Consider the following 20,911-nt stretch of genomic DNA (forward strand, 5'->3'; position numbering starts at 1 on the left):
GGCTCTGTCATCTCACACACGAGTCTTTACCAGCCTCTCTCTGTAAGTCACCTACCTGATTACCAAACCCTGTGCCTTAAGATGTCAATGGCTGAAAACAACTTTGAGTCTAGATCCTCTCAGCTACTTTTAAAGTTATGAGTAAAAATCGGTGTCAGAGTTATGGGTTCCTAATGGAACCCGTCAGTGGATATAACACTATGGGTCAGAGACACCTTCACAGTCTTTGGGTCCCATGCTGCTGGATGTCTCCTTCACCTACAGGTAAGTATGACCAAGTGTTTTCCTCACTCCTCTTTGCTCCTTTCAGCTGAAGAGCATTTTAATTTTTTGACAAAGTGGTTCCATAACGGTAAGAGAAAGGGGAGAAATGAGGGAGATGCCAAACTTTCTAAGACAGGCTCATTTCAATTTTGTTTGGTTACTTCTGGAAAAAGACATTAGAAACCATTGAAGTATCATGGAAATAATATCTTACTACCAAAACTGCGTTTGCTACACCATCTATGAAGTCATGAATAGCAAAAATATTCTTTATGTCATATGCATGGATTCTAGAGTTTCAGAAAAAAAATGTGTTTCCCATAGGCAGGGAGCAGGAGACCCACAGATGGTTATGGCATCTCTTGTGCTTTGGAGGTTGTGAAGCTGGGAAGAATTCAGGAAAAGAGGTGAGGGCAATGAATGGCTTTTGTTTGCAGTCTGACAAGCTGGTGATAGCTGGAGAGTTCTCTGGAGGCCAAAGAAGCCATCTGTCATCTGAGCTCAACAGCAAGCAAATCCCACTGAAAGGCTAATGGGGGACAGCCAAGACTCCAGCCCTCTGGGAAGAAGCATGCAGTGTCTCCTGAGAGCTTAGGACCCCCTTCTTTCCACTGGGCACCCCGCATTTATCTCACACAGCTCACCAAGTTGGAATTTCACCTCTGTATCCCTAATTCCTTTTCCATGCTACCTTCTTCAGATATGGCTTCTCCCACAATATTCCCAAAGCCAGTCCCATTGTTCTATGACTGTAACAGAGACACCCGAGAAACAAATCAAATGCTAGTTAATAAAGCAGCTGGTGCATTGAACTTGGTTAAGATCAGCCCATCCTTCATTTTACCAGTACTGAACCTGAGGTATGGAAGTTGGAATAATTAACACTGGTCCCCAGTAAGTCAGTGGCAGAAGTGATTCTGGAATGGTTCTGCTTTTCTTTTCCTGACCCTAGACCTCCCACCTACCCTGCAGCACAGGCCCGGGGAAAAGAGAGAATTCTAGTTCAAATACTCATTCTTAGAGAAACATGCTGGGACGGGGTATGAGCCCTTAGTTGGGAAGAGCTCTAAGCCTTCAAGCAGAAGCAGAGATTCCTGGGCCTGAGGCTGAAGAGCAGCTGAGGAAGGAAGGCTTAGGTCACGAGCTGGGCTGTGGCTGTGGTCTGCATTCCCGTCTACACACAGTCTGCCGTGGGGGACAAACAGAGTTTAATGGGGGTCTTGTTTCCTTTGCTGCCCTTCTGTATATATCATGAGGCAGGGAAAAGGGTGGGGTTCTACTCGGAGGACAAGGTAAGGCACTTTGGAGTTACTCTGGCAAAGTTTTGTCATTTATCACCTGTGGGTGAATATAAGAGATGCCAAGTGGGTCAAAAAGGCATGGCAGCCAAATGCCTTGAGAAAAGGAAGAAGTATAAGATGGGTCCCAGACTCTTCATGGAGCTGCTTTGTCTTGAGCCTTGAATCACACATATGGAATGACAGGTGAACAAACTACAATCTCCTAAGTGTCCTATCATTTGATAAAGGTGACAAATGCTGTCATTTTAAGTCAAAGGAGACAGCAATGGGGATTGAAGGCTGGATTGGGAAGATCTTTCTCATCTTAAAAAAAAAAAACAAGTGGTAGAGCTTAATTCTTGCTGTCCACACCCACCTGAGTGTGGGCTAGCCTTAGTGAGTCACTTCCAAAGAACAGAATATGGTAAGGGAAGAGTAGGAACTTTACAGTGGAGAAACACAGCAAACCCTGCATTAATGAAGTGAACTAGTTTAACCTAACCAGTGTTCTCGTGTGGTTATCATGTACTGCTGATATGATGTGGCAAGAGGGTCATCTTTGTGGTATTCTTTCCCCAAGGCCATAGCTCCAGTCTAAACAGTAGAGAAATTCAGAGGGGGAGGCATTCTGGAGGCTACCGGGCCAATACTCATGACTGTAAAGATCATGAAAAGCAGAGAAAAACTAACCAGAGGATATTGGGAAGATTTTAAAAACTTGATGCAATGTCATACTCGGATTGGATCTTGGAACTGAAAAAGAAAACAAGTGGAAAAGCTGGTGAATTCCAAATAAAATTCAGAATCTACTTATTAGTAGTATTTTGTGTTGGTTTCTTAGTCTTAATAAATGCAGCTTGGTAATATAAGATGTTAACAATGTGGGGAGCTGGGCTATATTGCTAACTTTTCTGTAAATTTTATAATTATGCCAGAGCCAAATGGTTATTAAAAGTAAAATAACCCACCAACCAATCAATTATTTTCTTTGATCTTCTCCTAGACTAGACTCCTAAAAGCCCATATTCAATGTCCACATTTACAATTTCTTCCAATCCAATTTCCAGCCCACTGCTTTCTGGTTTCTGTTCTACAGGATTCCATTCTGTCATGTATTTGACCCAAGTGACCACTTTCTCCTTGAAACTCTATCCTCCTTTGGTTACTGATTGCTCACCCTTCCTTCCTGCTCCACCTGCATATACCACAGGGCTCCCTGAATGATCTGTCTTCTCCTTGTTTTCATAGACATGTCTGTGACTTCAAAGTCCATATTTCCAGTTCAGACCTTCTCAGGGAAAATCCCATTACTGTCCACCAACCAACCCGCAGGGCTCCAAAGACCCTCATTCAAAATATCCCCAAACTGATTTCCTTTTCCTCGTCCCCCTTTCTGGAAAACCTTTCTCCATTCCTTACATTGGTGAATGGTGCTATGGTTCAGCCAGCTGCCAAGTTTCGAATAATGGGAGGTGCATTGTGGTCTCCTTGTGGTCACTCTAGCTATTGCTGCACTGTAATCTTCTCTGCTGCCTTAGTTCAGGCTGCCATTCATTCTCACCTGACCTCATGCTACAGTCTCTGAACAAAGTCTCCCCATCCATTTGTCTGCATATCTCCAATCCAACCTCCACTTTCTGACAGTGATATTTCTGAAAAAATGTGAAATCCGTGATTCTCTTCCTTAAACTCTTCATTGACTGGTTATCACTTTGGAGAGCAGAGCCAAACATCTTTACAGAGTATTCAAGGGCTTTCTTCATCTGACTCCTCATGCTGCTTCAGGTTCATCTTTTCCACCACCTGTACTCTAGACTCCCACCACAGACATGGTAGCCAAATGTGTTGAGGAATCCTTGCTATTCTCTGGTTCTCAAATACACTGTGCTCCTCTCCCTCTCTGTGGATCTTTGCACACATAGAATCTCCTACCTTCATATGGTCTGGCACTACATCTTCGGCTTTATCCTGCTCCGTCCTCTGAGTGAATAGAGATTCACAGGGAGATCAGTAACACGCTTGCCTGTTCTAAACTAACCACCAATGGTTTTTGACATTGAGGACCCTGTAGTGGTGTGAACTTTTGGGTTGTTTCTTCGTTCATTTGGTTGTGACTTCTCAAAGAAGTGAAAGGGGATGGGACATGCAATGTGTTGACTATCAGAACTCTTTATGAAGGGAGGAAGGGGAAACTGGGAAGGCAAAAGTGGAACTCTCATAAGTTTGAAACAGGTGAGGCCAAGAGAATGAAGACACTCCCCCCAAGCAGTGGACTAGTCCTCAAATTTAAAACATTAATTCATAATGATGATCCCCCAAGAAAAACATCCACTTTTGCAAGTGATTCCCAAATTGGAATGGCTGATGGATGGTGCGGGAGCAACTGCAGAGATGAGGGATGAGGCTGTCCATGACAAAGAGGAGCAGATGACGGTGAGTTATGGACTCTGGTTCCACCTGGGACTGTGAGTAAATAACCCAGAGCCCAGGCGAGGCTCCAGATGGTTTGTGTAGTGAGTGTGACCAGAACTTCACTGAGGGATCAGAGCCTGGTAATTCAAACCTGGCCTGTCTTTCTGTGTCATAGCAACTCACAAACCTTCCCGAGAGTGTGCTGGTGGCCCTTATACAAAAGCAGACTTCTGCAGAAACAACGGACACCAAGCTTCAGGAGCCGTGCTGTGTGCTCCTGAAAGCCCGCTGCATGCAGGAAGATGACTATTAGTAATTTTAGGAACCCCTCAGTCGGGCTCACTGGGTCTCGTGTACACATGTTGTCCCATCATCTCACCTATTATAAGGTGAATGATCTGGGATGGAGGAGCAGAATTGGAATAGGAGGAGGGAGCAAGAATCCCATGTAGCCACCACCTTCAGTCCTGGCTTTACATCTTCCACTGCTGGAGCTACTTTGGTTAGACAGTATTTGTGGCTTGTTTCAGACAGTGAGAGAAGTATGAAGGGTCCTCAGAGCCTGGCGCCATCAAACGTGGGTCACAGGTATGGCCGTCCAGCTGGCAATGTAGGCAAGCCCTTCTGTCAGCTGGTGTCTGTAAAGTCAGCACCTCCCCATCCAGGGGCTTGAGCACCTGCAATCAGCAAAGGCTGGTGGCTCCAGTGCCACCCAGAGTGAAGGGAACTGCAACCCACATAGGCACTGGGACAGGAGGCAGCATTGCCTCGGGCCAGGACGGGGGGAGCCCACAGCAGAGTACCACCTTGGGGACTCAGGGCACAGTGGATTATAAAGGCCAGGTCCCGTATTGACATCGTTGGCTTTCAGATTTGCATATATCTGAGAACAAAGCACAAACCTTAGCTAGAGAAATAAAGTTTTTTGCTTTCTTGCCTCATACACGAGCCACTGTTCAGAACCAGTTAGGACCAGGAAAATCAGAAAAGGCATATAGCCTATTTCCTGCCCTTCAGGACCATTGACTCAACACATATTTACTGAGCACATGCTTTTTATAAAGTGATGATGTAGGAACCCAGAGATGAAGGTGCTATCCCAAATAAAGCATAAAGCACTCACCATCTAGCCCTAAGGACAGATTTTTAAAGCATGTATTATTATTATTATTATTAATTGGTAATAGGGATGGAACTCAGAGGTACTTTACCACTGAGCTACATACCCGGTCCTTACGTTTTATCATAAGGCAGGGTCTCACTATGTTGGTTAGGACCTTGCTATGCAGCAAGTATTTTGACGGAGATCATTCAAGAACACAGTGAATCTGCCATAGAAGAATGTTCACTTCCCGAAGCAAGGAGTGAGCAGGGAGAGGCAAGGGGAGGAACTGGCAGTGCTGTCTGCAGCCACCTTGGGGAGGTGAAGATTCTGGGAGCCCTGGAAAGCCTCTGGAGAGTGGGGCGTGTTCACATGCGAGTTTTACGCCACTCACCCTTTAAGTGGAGGATGACCAGCCACCAGGGAGATACAGAAATGGAGAAAATAAGCCTCTTCACAAGCCTCTTTCTCTTGTGTTCTAGACGTGCCACCTCTAGCACTTACACGGAGGCCCAGCATCTCGTGTTCACTTCCAACCGCTGCCGTGAGTGGCTTGGAAGTAAAATGGCTTGGCATCCATACATTTCCCGGGCTGCTTTCTGCAGGATTGGATACCCGTCTGCTTTAAGGGGAAGAGAGCAAGCAACACAGGGTAAGTCTTCTCCTATCGTGCCACAAGCAATTTGTGGCCTGGCCCCTGGGTTCTGGCACAGGGAGATGGCCCCGGTCGGCTCCTCTGTCCAGGAAGGCAGAGGCATGGGGCTGGTTGTCCTGTGCTGGCACAAGCTCTTATTATTCTCGTGCTGGAGAAGTGGTTGAAATCAGAAGCAAAATGCCACATTGTACGCCCACTCGAGTCTGGGCTCAAGGGAAAGGAGAACGATTGCCAGAGTGTTCACTGTTCCCAATCCACTCAGGGGCCTTAAGCTGTCTTAAACACGGTTGCCAAACAGCTTGGTGGAGACTGGCCTTTCGGGTGTGGGCAGGGGAGGAGGGAGGGAGCAGCTGGCCTCCCTCTCGGTTGCTCGATCAGAAGAGCTCCCTTCCCGCGACGCTCTGGTGTCCTCTCCAGCAGGGTGAGTCTTTGACTTTGCATGTGAACTTGCTGACAGATATGCAGTTTGACTATATATGCACTTAAAGGGTCCTGGTTTAAATGCAGTTTTATCCTTTCACTTATTATTTTAGTTGGGAATTATGCTCCCAATCCAGTGGTAAAGCCTTAAAGGGATTATCTTATTGTTAAAGTATGATAGCATCTTTCTGTGGACTTTCCAGTGGTGCTTTCATGTGGAAGCGTCTATGGCTGGGAAGTGACAGTTCAGTCTGGCGGTGGAAGAGCACTGTGGAAAGAGCAATGTCCAGGGCACAGTAGACTGGGGTTGGAGTCCTAGTTTTAATCTGGTGGGTTATCTCCTGCAAATTCCTGCACTTCCTCAGCCTTGCTCTCCTTGGGGGGCATTAGGGTGTTGATCCTCTGAAGCCACCTGACTTTTAGATGTTACAGTGGAGCAGAGTGGGCCCTGAAGAACTGAAATGCTTTCAGAGTGAGTAGATGTCAGAGCTCCGGAAAACTATGATTCTTTCCGTTTGGCAGCAAAGGTACTTGGTTGTGAGCTTTGCTGTGGGGCAGAGGGAGTGGTCCCTGCAGGGTCTCTGGACATCACAGTTTCCTCTGTTCTGTGGGTGTGGAAGTGAGGCTGGGATGCAGGCTAACGAGACTGCAGTGTTGGCATTTCCCACTGTGCACTGATGCGGTAGAATGACGGTCTAGAGAGAGGAATGGGGATGGGAGGGTCCTCTTTTGCCATTGGAGCTCTGGTGGCTAGATGGTGCCTGCAAAGTGTCCTTGTGCTTCACTTTTTAAACAGACCGTGCTTGCTTGGGACCCCCGTAGGCAGGTCTTCCAAAGATCCCCCTGTAATCTTGGCTACTTAGGATTTGCAGAAGCTCATGCCTGATGACAGGTGTGGTACCTTCTGGTTGATGGCCTGCTCTCCAGGCCACAGAGGGCTTGCAGGACATGGAGGACCAGCATTTAGGCACCCAGTTGGCAGTGTGGTGGAGAGGGGGAAGCCTGAAGTCCTCCCAGTGGTTCCTGGGATCACTGACATTTTCTGTATGAAAAGAAAGTGACCAGAATTGGTGCAGTTAGGGCAACACTGGAGTGAGAAGAGGAAATCCTGCTTCTTTGTTGGAAACAAGAAATGAATCTCAGAAGTACAGTTGAAAGCACAATGAGCTCACTCTGTACCCTTTTTCTATTTCAAATTTTAAGGAATATGTTGTGTAGTTTCATCATAACAGTAATGACAGCTATAAAACACAAAGTGCCGCTCTTCCAAGTACGTTGATGTATTAACTGATTCAACTGGTACAACAACCCCCTGTGGCAGGCATTATGTTCAGAAGGGGAAATCATGGCATGGAGAGATTAAGCACCTTCCCAAGTTCAGAGTCAGCATTACAGCTGGAATCCAAACCCAGGCAGTCTGGCTGCACGTGCCTGTAAGCATCATGTCACTCTGCGTCTCTGAAAAGCAGTGTCAAAGGACGTTATAAGTCTCATCACAGCTCAGGGGAAGATAATGGCCTCGTGTGTGTGAGGTTCTGGGTTCAATCCCAGTACTGAAAAGACAAAAACAAGAACAACCACAAAAAAAAAAAAAAATATATGAAAACAAGCAAACAAAAAAAGGAAGGAGTGGTCTCTTGTTCCACCTTCTCCACATGCAATTTTTATTCTTCAGAGATAGCTTCTTGACCTCCTTCTTGCTATTTCTTTTTAAATATTTATTTATTTTTTATTTTTACAGACAGCATTTTGATTCATTGTATACAAATGGGGTACATCTTTTCATTTCTATGGTTGTGCATGATGTAGATTCATACCATTCGTGTAATCATACATGTACAGGGTTATGATGTCTGTCTCACTCCACCATCTTTCATACCCCTGCCTTTCCTCCCTCTCCTTTCCTTCTACATAATCTAAAGTTCCTAAATTCTTCTCCTACCCTCCACCCCCACCTCTATTATGTATCATCATTCACTTATCAGGAAAAATCCTGACATCTATTTCCAAATATCATGTTTGTTTGCAGTTCTGGTGATTGAATCCAGGGGCACTCCACTGCTTAAGCTACAGTCCCAGTATTTTTGTTTGTTTGTTTGTTTGTTTGTCTTTTTAAAATTTTTTTAAATTTTGAGGCAGAGTCTTGCTAACTTGCCCAGGCTGGCCTTGAACTTGCTGTGGTCCTGCTTCAGCCATCTCCTGTGCACCGCCATGCACACCCAACCTAAATATCATGTGTACGGTGTCTTTTTTCCTTGATTTTTCAATTTTAAACATTATTTATTGACTCTGTGGTAACTGGGGGCAGGTGGAGTGTGACTTAGTTTTCTGGTACCATCCTCCCGCCTCTGCCCCAAACACCGCACCTCATCTCCCTGTTCCCACGTCATGGTCTCAGCACCACTGTTAGGTAGGTGGATATTCTGTGTCCAGCATACATATTCACATGCATATTATTCATTACTCATTGTCTTTCTCTACAAAGTTTGGAGCCCATGGTTCCTCCTTTGTTTCACATTGTTATCTGTAGAGCTAACTTCAATTCCTCTCCTGATTCCTCTCCTTTCTAACGGAGCTGCAAAGCACTTCTCAACATGCACAGATACTTTGGGGGTTTGTCTTTTCTTGGAGTTATTCCTTCAGGAGCCATCTGTCCTGTCCTCTGTGCCAGTCAAGATTGTTTATGTTGTAGGACTGACACGGAGCTGATATCCCAGGATCTGTCTTCACCACCATCCTGGGAACTTCCTTTGGCTGTCTCCTGAGTGGCGTCCCTGGTCTCCTGGATCACATGGTCTCCTCTTTCTTAGTTAGAGCACTTCCGGTAGCTTCCCCGGAAAGCATTCATGGAAGAACAAGTTTTTAAGAACTAAGATGTCTTTCTTCTACTCTTTTTAATCATAGCTTGAAAATCATTTTGTAGATTGGACATCATTTTCTGTTCAAATTTTAAGGTATTTCTCCTTTGCCATCTACCTCCTCCGAGAACTTCAACTCCTTTTTGAAAACTTAGGAGGTCATTCTGTTACCCTAATTCTTTGTAATTCCTTCTGTTTCTTTCCTCTGGAAACTTTTAGGAATTTCTGTTTATTTTAAAGTTCATGATGATATGACTGGATGGTGTTTTTTATTTTTTTAATTCGACAAGTTGGGCATGCAATGTTCTTTTTCCATCTGGAAGGTCATAACCCTTGGCTCAAGAATATTTTCTTAATTTTTTAAAAATTTCTTTGTCTGATCATTCCTTTAGATAATTCATCAGCTGAATGTCAGTCATCATGGATTTATCTTTTCATTTTTTAACTTATTGCTTTCCTGTTTCATCCATTTTTCTTGTTATCTGTTCCAGATTTCATCAAATTTAATCATCCATTTATTCTATTGAATTATTGAATACCCTTTTAAGTGCTATAAAATTTTTAGTTTCTAAGAGTTTTTGTTCACAATTGTTTTGTTAATACACTTATTCTCTTCTCACAGATTTTATGTTTTTTAATAAGTAAAAATATTAACTAAATTTTTTTTTTTTGTCCTGACTTCTCAATTGCTTCTGCTTCCTCTGAATTGTTTCTTCTTTTGGGGGGTTGGGGGTGGTTTGGACTCATCATAGAAACTTAATGCTAATATCTCAGTGGTTCATTTCAAGGCTAAAGAGCTCATTTTAATCTGTGTGTGCATCTGGCAACTGTTATAGTGAGGAGACCAATGTCAACCTGTGCTGGGCTTTGCCTTGAGGTTGCTGGGCAGGGACCTGCTATTTCACTGACTTTCCTGTGTAAGTAGGTTTTTCTCCCCTTGGGGCTGATCAGTTTCCTGGGAGAAGAATTCTCCAGCCTCCTCCCAGCAAGCACGAGTCAGTTTCCGTGTTCTGGCTGCTGAGCAACAGAAGACAGCGGGGTTCGCCATTTCATGTGCTGTGTTTATTGACACTCCTTTTTATTTTGCTGCCTTGATTTCAGTCTTGGATTGGACCTGGTGTGCTCAAGTCCAAAGTCCCTTCAGAGAGGAGACCTGTTTGTATGAAGGAAAGACAATTGCATGGGTGTGTGGGCTTGGGAGGGATGTGGCATCTAGTTTTCATGCTAAGTCCCTCAGTTCTTCAAGTTCACCCCTCATCAACCTTTCCGGATCCATGATACCACCTACCTGGGTGCCTTTCCAGGCTTGTGCTGGGTGAATTTATTGGCATCTCTATGGCATCACAGGCCCTCAACTGGAAGTTGGATGTTAGTCACTACGTGTTTATCTGCTTTCTGTTTCCTAAATTTCATTGACCATCTTGTCTGCTGCAACCCCTTTTCTCTTTTTTATTATATTGAATTCTTAACTTCTGCATCCTTTAGTCTACTGATGCATCAGAAGGGAGTGGATTTGGGCCTATTTGACTTTCAGCCAACCTTTCATCTGCCTTCTGCTGACTTTCCAAGCATGAAATGACTGAAAAATAAAACTGTCCACACCCTTGCAGGATCATTTCTAAGGTCCACAGATGCATCTCATGCACATGTTCATTAGGAAACAATTCCTGATGATCAGGACTTTAGGGGAGTCAAATGATGTCCATGACCCACTTTCTGCCCACAGAGAGGAATGCAGACAGAAGAGGCACAGTGTGGACAGAAAGGGGGACCTTCTAGGGTAGGAGATGATGAGCAGGTGAAGTCAGAGACTGCGCTTATAGGTGAAGAGCTGACCAGCGTGTTCTACACAGTAAGAGCAGGTCAGCATGTGTGGGGGGCAAAAACGCAGAAAGCAATAGGAAGGATATAGGAAGTGTCTGGCAAGTTCCTTCAAAAGGTGGGAGTTGTGGGGGAGCAATTATTCCAGTTGCTCTAACTTCCTGCTGGCCTTCATGAATGGACTGAGGTGGGTCCATTGTCATGAGGACCTCCAAGTGGAGGAAGTATACTTATCAGCAAAGCCCAGTGACTCTTGGAAATTCCTACCGAAAGTGAGCAGAGAGGTATCATCCCAGACCCTTCAGCAATTGAGTAAAATAAAGCCCAGACAAAATGAAGCTCAGCAAGACTGCAGGAAGATGAAGGGCAGTGTATATAGTGGTAATCAGAAAGGGGGTCAGAAAATTATGTGCCCTCATATACTTGTTGATATGATGGTGATTTGGCAATACACATCTTGAGAATTTTGTTATTTCTCGTCTTCTCACATTCAACTTCGAACAAGCTCCTTCCTTTATAGAGATTTGGTAAAAACCAAGGAGCAAACTTCTATTGCACATGTGGGTAAATTTCACCACACAGGGGACAGGACCTCCCTTACAACCATGGAATTGCTAACAATTTAAATACACTTATTATTTGGAGGAGGATGTTGTCAATATTCGTGTCAATGGCAAAGAGAGAGAGGAACATGTGCTTGTTTCTGGTGAAGGCCACCCAAGAACTTTAGTGAGATGGAGGATGCTTGTTGGGAAGTATCATTATTTCAGTGTCTAACTTCTCAAATTGTCCAAAGGGTCTTGAATTTCCAAATCATTGCTAGTAACAGCAATCACTAGTGCCCCCATCAAGTGCTCTCACCTGAACTAATTTTGAAGTGTGAAAATTACCTCCGCTCGGTTCTTTGCAATCAGGAACATCTTTTCATTCGATTTCATTTGGAAGGAGCTCAGTGTTAAAACAACAACAATCTGAATACATACTAATATGCCTAGGGTTTCAAAATTACTACTTAAAAGAATGGAGAAAGGCCTAGACAAGTGAAAAAGACAGTCACAATGGATAATGCATTATTATATACTAATCAAAGGTATAAAATAAATAAATGATTGGATAAAGCAAATGAGGATAGGCAAATTTCCCATACAGAATTCTAAATAATGTGTGGAGAGCCCCTGCCCTGGAGGAAGTGGAGCACACCCCTCCGTTCCCTAGGGGCTGGCTGTGAATAGTGACTCCATATGGAGTCAGCATGGAAAGGTAAGAAAGAGGGGCTATGGTGGGAAAGATGATGACCACTATCTCAGCCAGGTGATCAAGAGCATCAAGAGTGATCGATATGTTCATGGTACTCCTCCTCAACCATGAGATTGGCATGTCACCTCTCTGGTTTCCTTCTGATAACCCATAACCCCAGTTCAATCTTCAGAAAAACATCAGACCAATTCCTATGACAGGATATCCTACAAAACCCCTGACCAATGCTGCCCAAACTGTCAAGATAATTAAAAAAGGAAAAGATAGGGAAACTGCTACAGTAAAGAGAAGCCTATGGAGATACTGCAATTAAATAAAATGTTGTATCCTGGATGGGATCCTGGGACAGATAAAGGAGGGTAGGTAAAAACTGAGGAATTTGGTATGAAGTATGGACTTTTACTAGTAATAATTTGTCAGTATTGGTTTGTTAATTATAAAAACATGCCAGAGAAATAATGCAAGATAATGTAAATAAGGGAAAGTAGATGTGAGATACATGGGAATTCAATTCAGTTCAAAGTGAATTGAATGCTCAGTAAGTGTGTAATTGGCTAAATGTAGTCAGTAACACTTTCATGAGTACAAATAACAGTTATGGTCTAAATGAGATTATCTTTCTTAAACATAGTATTACTCTTCATGGAGCACAAGATTTAGTCTCTTTTTGTACCAGAGACTAAATTCAGGGGAATTTAACCACTGAACCACATTCCCAGCCCTTTATGTTTTATTTTGAGACAGGGTCTTGCTAAGTTGCTTAAGGCCTCACTAAGTAAGTTAAGTTGTTAAAGCTGACTTTGAACTTGTGATCCTCCTGCCTCAGCCTACTGAGCTGCTGGGATTACAGGCATGTACCACCATGACCAGCAAGGTTTTTAGCATGGCATTCGAGGTCCTTTAAAATCTGGCTCTGTACAGCTTTAAAGATTTTGCCAACCTCATTTCCTCTAAAATATAACTATACAGTATATATGGATCCCTTCAAAATCCTTGAACTTTCTTCATGCTTTTGTTAATTTTTGCTTTCTCTGCCCCAAATGTTCTTTCTCCCTTGTCTCTTAAATCCTCCAAAACCACATTCAAGTTGTTCCCTCTGTGAAGCTATATCTAGTTGTTGGCGCTCAGGACTAACTCTGCCTTCTCTTTGGCATAGGTAACGAATTGTGTATCGCTGTCTGTAGCATTCATCAAGCTCTGCTGTGAGTTCTCGTCAGGTGTTTGTGTAGTTTTTGCACCACACCCCAACACTCTGCCTTTTGAAGACATACTCTCTTGCCTATGGCCCTTATATATAGTAAAGTGCTCAAGAAATCATTGGATGCAGTAGTTCTACAATTGGGTTGAACAGTTTTTATGGTTCGGATAAGAGTTATCTCCCCAAGAAGCTCATGTGGTTTTGCAGGAGGTGAAATGATTATATTGATAATAGCTATACCCTAATAGATTATTAGACCATTTCATGAATTAATAATTTGAATGGACTACTGGGTGGTAGGCAGGTGGGATGTGGCTGAAGGAAGTGTGTCACTGGTAGTATGTCCTTGGGAATTATATATTTTGCCCCTGTCTTCTTGCATTCTCTGTCTGCTTCCCATATGCCATGAGCTGAGCAGCTTTCTTCCACCACACCCTTCTGCCATAATGTTCTGTCTCACCTCAGACCAATAGCAAGAGTTGGCCTACTGTGGACTGGACCTCTGAAACTGTGAGCCCAATTAAACTCTTCCTCCTCTAAATTGCTCTTGTCTGGTATTTTGCTCACAGTGACAGAAAGCTGACTAACACAACAGTAGAAGAAGATGGGATTTTCTTCTTATAGATACCAATGCACAGATACTATCTCAGAATAAGCCAGACTCTCTGGGAGTGGGGTCCGTGCATCCATATGTTCGAGTTCCTCAGGTGATTCCACTGTGGTGAAGGAAAAGGTGGCAGCAAGAGATACGCTAAAGCAGGTAGAGGGAGGGGGCCTCTCCTGCACAGGCCTTGATCACATCTCTGAAGATGAATGGCTGCGCCTGGAAAAGTTTTGACTTCGCCATGGCTTTGAAGTGAACTTTAGCTTCTAAAGAAATCTGTGATGACACGAGAGGCAGGTATGATATATAGTTGAGTGATTGGGCCCCACATGTGGAAATGGTTTGCTGCACTCTGGAATGTACCTGTGGAAAATGTAACTTTGAAAATGCTGGTAGCAGATGCTCCTGTTTGTACACATGCAATTGACTGATGATGGTGTGAAATCACTTCTTCTCAGAGTCAAAGTCACCTGTCTTGGGGAGGTGATTCAGAGGCATAGTCTGGACCAGCCTCTGAATCAGCAATGCTTCCTGAAGGCATGTCCCAGACTGTCATGGCCGGCCCCCTTTCTATCTTTACAGGTGTACTGACTAGGGTGGGAGCTGTTTCTCCAGTGTGCCAGTCCACCCGATTCCTATGAAGCAAGACCACTGTCACAGCTCAGTGGCTCTCAAACTGAAACATTCATCAGAATTACCTGTGGCACTTTATCATACATCACAGGGCTCTTGACAGAGTTTCTAGTTTAGAATATTTGGGATGAAACTCAAGAATTTTCTTTCCTAGGTTTCTGAGTGAAGCCAATGTTGCTGGTACAGGGAACATAGTTTGAGAACCACTGTTCTAAGTACAAGGGCAAAAAAGACTGGGAAAAGGAAAAATAATCCATTAGGTTTTTTAACAGCTGTGGATTAAGGTTTTAAGTGCTTATAAAGGCTAAGTGGAGAAAGGTAAGCTATGACTTTTAATGTTTCAAGAACTTTCTGTGGCCAAGCAATGCTACCCTTTAGCAACAAGGAATACGGAACAAATGTGCACATGATTTGCTACCACAGGCTGCTCTGAGACAGGAGAATATGGACGAAGTTACGCCATGAGATGAGAATTTCAAGGGCAGTTATGTGTCTCTGTTATAGAATTTTCTAAAAAGCACAAGTGTGAAGCTTTATCACAGTAGAAAATATCCCTTTCCTAATAAGAAAACCAACTTCACTGGCCACAACCCTTAGCAAATATACAGGTCTGTAATGCAGACAGAAGGGAGCTCTCAGCTCTATCCAGGAGGGGTTGGGCATGGAGGAGAACAGAGAGGAACAAAAACTACAAAAGATGAAGCAAAAGAAGTTGGAACAGTTTTATCTACTGTTTGCATCAAGCAATAGCTGTCTTACAGAACATGAATGGGTACAGAGAAAAGCCCAAGGACAAAAGATTAATCACACTGTTTTCTCAATAGCAGTGCTCATTACCTACTGTATACACAATCCTGTGTTAGGCCATGACTGAAAAGATAGAAAACAAATCTTAAAGATGGTTCCACCCCTCAAGAAGCTTGTCTCTTCTGTGAATACAAGAAAAACAGAACCGACAAACCAAATGCTAGCATCACACGAAGGGCGAGCAGGCAGGGAGAAGGAGGTGGCTGGAGCGTCAGTTCCGTCCAGAGTAAACAGTCAAACTGATGCCAACCAGAACGTGAGACAGATTCTTAGGATTCTAGTAACACAAGAACAGGATTTTAGGCTTCACGAAGGTTGGACTGGGTATTTTTTAGGTCCTCAAGAACCCCCTTTTAACTTTTTCTCCCCAAGTTTTTCTCCATAAATACTCAGCCTATCAGGTAGCACGCAGATCATTCCTTGGTGTGTGAGACAAGGGTTGCAAAGGGCTGAACCCTTTAACAACCAAACAGCCGTGGGCGTCGGTAGTGGTTTCTGTACCTTGGCTGGCCCCATCTGAGCAGCCACTGAAGAAACATGCCTGTTGGGTGGGGAGAGAGTGAGGAGAAGAGGAGACTCCACAGCCGCTGACAGCATTGGCGTTGATTAGCTCAACTCCCAGTGTAGGGAAGTGGCCACTTTCCTGCAGTTTGGGGATGTTCTCTCATTTGGAACCGGTGGGGAAACCCTATCAACGACATCCTTCTCCTTTCTCTGTAGATGGAAATAACCCTGTCCACCCTCTATTAAACAGATCCCCCAAATCTGGTTTTTTGTTTTTTTTTTTTGTTATTTTTTGTTTATTTGGTTTTTGCTTTTTGTTTTTGTTTCCAGCAAAGGATACAGGATTTTTTAAAGTTGTATTATTTTTTTAAAGGACTGCACTAAAGTATCCTTTAGGGACCTGTTGGGAGAGATATTGAAATATTCTTTTCATTATTATATATGATCCAAATTCTTGCCTGTTAAATTAAGCAAACAAAATAAAACAAAAAACTTAAAAAAAAACTTAAAAATATTAAAATATGATTTCTAAGGATCCAACTTAAATACATCTGTGGAAACTAAGCATAATTTATTTTAAAATTAGGTTAAAAATATTTGCAATGTATGCCCAAACTTTTCCAGATGTTAAAACAAGTAAACACCATTAGATCAAATTTAATTTGGTTTGGTGTTTTAATCAACTTTTACCTTGATTTTCTTTTTTTTTTTTTTCTTTTTTTGCTTATAACAAGGTTTACTCGTGTGTTGGAGGTGGTCTTAAAAGTGTTAATTTTAGCTTCACTTTATAATGCAAACACATGCACCGAGGCATTTTCTTATTATAAACTGAGTTAGATAAACTTTCAGTGTAGCTCTGCTTCATTAAACCAGGAAGTTTATACACTCTAACAAAAAAAATATGTATTTCCATTTCATGTTGGCATCAATGGTGGTACTGTGTATAATGTCGTTAGTACTGGTAGCTGGAATTCTCCATGGGAGACTGATGAAAGACAGATGACAATAAAAAGGGCATCAAAAACCAAAAATAAAACGTGGGATGTGGATTGAGAAGCAAAGGCACTCTTTACCAAGGCAGAAATAGTTTCTTGGGAGGTGGCCTTCAGAGCTCAGAGGAGCCCGTGGTTGTCTTCTGAATGCTCTGACAGGTAATGGGTGGGGGGAACTAACTGGGAGAAGCACAGGGATAGGAGAGGGTTCCCAGCTCCCAGGTGTGCATAAAGAAGTGCTTTCTGGACGTGATGCTGCATTGTGTGTGTTGGTACTGGGGATTGAACTCAGGGGTGCTTTAGACCCAAGCTACATACCTAACTCTTTCTTTATTTTATTTTTTATTTTGAGATATGGTCTCATCAAGTTGTTCAGGCTGGCCTTGAACTTGTGATCCTCCTTCTTCCACCTCCTGAGTTGCTGGAATTACAGGTGTGAGCCACCAGGCCCAGTTTGTATCTTACTTTTCAAAGTAGTTTTCTGAAATCATTTTGAATGCTTGGGGAAGTGGTGATTAAGCTTCCATCTAGGGGACTAAATGACACAAGTTATAGTTTACCAAAGTTCAAAGGCTGGGCCAATGTGGGAGTTGGCATTGGATCCTCAGAAGCAGACTTCATTTATAATAGAAAGAAAGAAAGAAAAAGAAAGAAAGAAAGAAAGAAAGAAAGAAAGAAAGAAAGAAAGAAAGAAAGAAAGAAAGAAAGAAGCAGGCTTCATTGGAACAAGATTCTCCCCAATTCTTGGTGTTGTGAAAGGCAGATAAATGTATGTATCCATGTGTGTGCTGTAAGTATGCACATCCATATGTGATTAAAAAATAATTTAGATATCATTAATGGTTCCCACCTTCCTTTTCCTGCCAAAGATAATTTTGACTTTGCCGGTTCTCTTTCTGATATGGATAATGGGCGAGTAAGAAAAGCCACCAACTAATCTGACTGATTTAATTGGCAAGGACAGAGAGAGCCACTCTCAGAAAAGAAGAGGGTGGATTCTGAAACTGAGGAGAGGTGGGAGAGAAAGATGAGGCCAAGCTCAGCACAATTTTGAGTAAGCTTCTGGGTAGAGAGGGTGAAAGACTAGAAGCCATCTTGCTGGACTTAGAAGGGTTTGGGGTGTAGAGAGCAAAGAAGATTTCGAGTAATTCCGTGCTGTGTTATGAATGGGCTGGGAAGTAACTCACTCAGCCTTCCCCGGGAGCTCCCAATCACCGGGCTCGGTGCTTCTTCGTTTGTGTTGCCTTTGTCTTTGCTTGTTTCCTTGATGGCACAGTTGACCACCCCTCTGGAAATATCTTTCCAGGGACTAACCTAGATTGCAAGCTCGTGAGAGTCTTTAGCAATCTTCATTGCCATCAGCATCTGGCAGCATCTGACACATAATCATCTCCAGTGTGTTTACTTTTTCTACATAATGAGAAATCCAGAGATGGGCAGTTTGGGGCTAGTGCAGCTGCTTGAGGAAATATCTTTGTGTTTAGGTTAGTTTTTCAAGATGGCTGTTTTACCTCCAGACATCAGAACTGTGCTCCCGGTGGAAGATTAAAAAGAGGAAGGAATAAAGGCAAACGCTGGATCAATCTATCTCTTTAATCAGAATGAAGGAAACTTTCCATGTCTGATAGGCTTCCCCATAAATTGTGACCACAGTTATGCTACCTGGTCCACTCCATGCTACAGGTGGATTTGAGAGAGAAAGCATATTATCTGCACATTGTGAAGAAAATTTGGTTCAGTAAGGAAGGAGAAAGAGGAGAAGAAGAAAGTTATTAGCAATGTCTGTCACATTCTTATCTGCTACATAAGGCTCCAAACACAGGTGGAGATTGCTAGAGATTTACTGACTTTATTCTCTCCACACCCTCTTGCATCCATAAATTTCTAGTCTGTGATCCTCAGTTTTAGATTCTTCATGTCTTCCTAATTATCAAAGATGATAATGCTAATGTTACATATCCTGTGTTAATGAGATCAAGCTGGAGAGGTCTGCTTTCTACACCAAATCCAAGTCTTTTATACCAACACAAGAGGAGTTCCTGTTGGATTAGAACCATCCACATGCTTGTGATCCATAACCCAAAGCGCTGACATCAGAGATGAGTCATCTGGATGTGGTAGAAGAGAAGGCCAGTCTCATAACAGGCAAGAGTGACAGGCCCAGGGTCAGAACCTCCGGGACTCCCCTACCACACTGTATGGTTGTTAATCTACTAACATTGAAGAACCACACAACTATCTTCTCAGTTTTTCTAGATAAGGAAGACCTCTGCAAACCTACTTACTCTTTTTAATCAATGTGAGAAATGACACTTTTTTCTCATAAGTGAATCCTAGTCTTCATACAAATTCAGTGATATTGTGTCTCCACAAATGGATTAAGTTATTTCATGCTATTGTTATTTTGTTTTAAATCATTTTTTAAAACTTGTTTAAATTGAAACATAATAACTGTACATATTTATGAGATACAGAATGCCATCTCAACACCTGTGTATAAAATATAATAATCATGATAAGATCAAGGTAATTGGCATATTTACTGCCTCAGATATTACCATTTCTTTGTGCTGGAAACATGCAGAATACTCTATTAGCTACTTTGAAATCACTATCATCAACCGTAATTATCCTACTGTTCTATAAAACGTTAGGAGATATTCCTCCTACCCATCTTTTTTTTAAAGAAAAGCACAAACTTCTGATTTTCTTTCATAGTTCAATAATGTGTGCTTGTATCTGTAGTTCATTACATCTTACCTATTTTAGAGAAATGTAAAAAATCAGAAACATTAAATAACATCTCAATTCAATCCTGAATGAATGTCTATCATGTCTCACTCTTCTTTTCCTTCATAACCTGTCATTCTAAGGAGTGATGTGAGTTGTCATGGCAATACTATCTATGCTCTCATTGACAACAATTTGAAAAGCCAGAGAGACTAAAACATCATGTTACAAAGCACCAGGACACTCTCAGAACAATGAGGACAGGATGAACTAAATTTTTAGGAAGTAGAAAAATCATTCAGAGGGAATGAAGCTCAGTGGTTGCTTGGTTCCCAGGGAGGATGAGTCAATTCTAAGTGTAGACTACAGGTTGAGAACCAGGGGCCACCAGTGGGGGAAAGAAAACCTAGCAAAGTTCTAGGGGTCCCATGGGACTAAAGTGGATGAAGTGGTGTTACATGAGCCACAAGCATATGACCATTTCCCCCAAAACACGCTTGATGGATTTAAGCTCAGTGGAAAAAAACTTTTTAAAGTCCTAATGATTCTGGATGTTCCAGAAAACAACTGTAATTTCTAGTATTTAAAATCAAAGAGCCACCAAAGGGGGCCAGCTAGAAACAAAATAGGAAGGATTGAGCCTTCTAGAAAGAGAGTAAATGAACCATTTTTCCCCAGGGGGACTTGACATGGATTTTCAGTGTAGACAGAGGCTTGAAATCCAGGTTTAGTCCATGGCAGCAGGCTGATACAGGGGACAGGGAAGCCACAGAGTTTTCAGTGATCTCCAGAATTTGGACTGTCAACATCGGGAGCCCAGAGCCAATAGCACTTGGCTCATCACCCTGAAATACATTTGTAACATTGTGAAGCGCATGGTGGGTGGAGCTAGAGAGGTAAGCTGAAAATCTCTGCAAAGCAGCATCGGTTAACCCTTCCATTAAGTCCTGGAACCCTTGGTCTTAGAATCAGAGACAAACCCGATGTATACGGACTCTCCAAAATTTCAGTGCAAAACCCTAGTTCAGTTTGATTGAATTTGAGTGATTAATTCCCCGCTTGATGCCTAACAGAGAAAAGGGTGAAAGGCTGAGTGTCTTTCCATGAACAATAACAATGTTATCACACACACACGCGCACGCACGTGCCCCTACACACGTTCTACCCAGCATACTGCAAATTGCTCAGCATGCATAAACCAAGAATATGTGAATAACAAAGAAGGAGAAAATAAGACAATTGAGATGCTGGAGTTAGCAAGAAGTGATTTTTATTTATTTTTAAATTCTTTTTACTTTATTTGTTCTAATTAGTTGTACGGTAGAATGCATTTATACATTTTGATAGATCATACATAAGTGGAGTATAATCTCT

The sequence above is a fragment of the Sciurus vulgaris genome (genome assembly GCF_902686455.1).
Source record: "Sciurus vulgaris genome assembly, chromosome: 14".
Classification (NCBI taxonomy): Eukaryota; Metazoa; Chordata; class Mammalia; order Rodentia; family Sciuridae; genus Sciurus; species Sciurus vulgaris.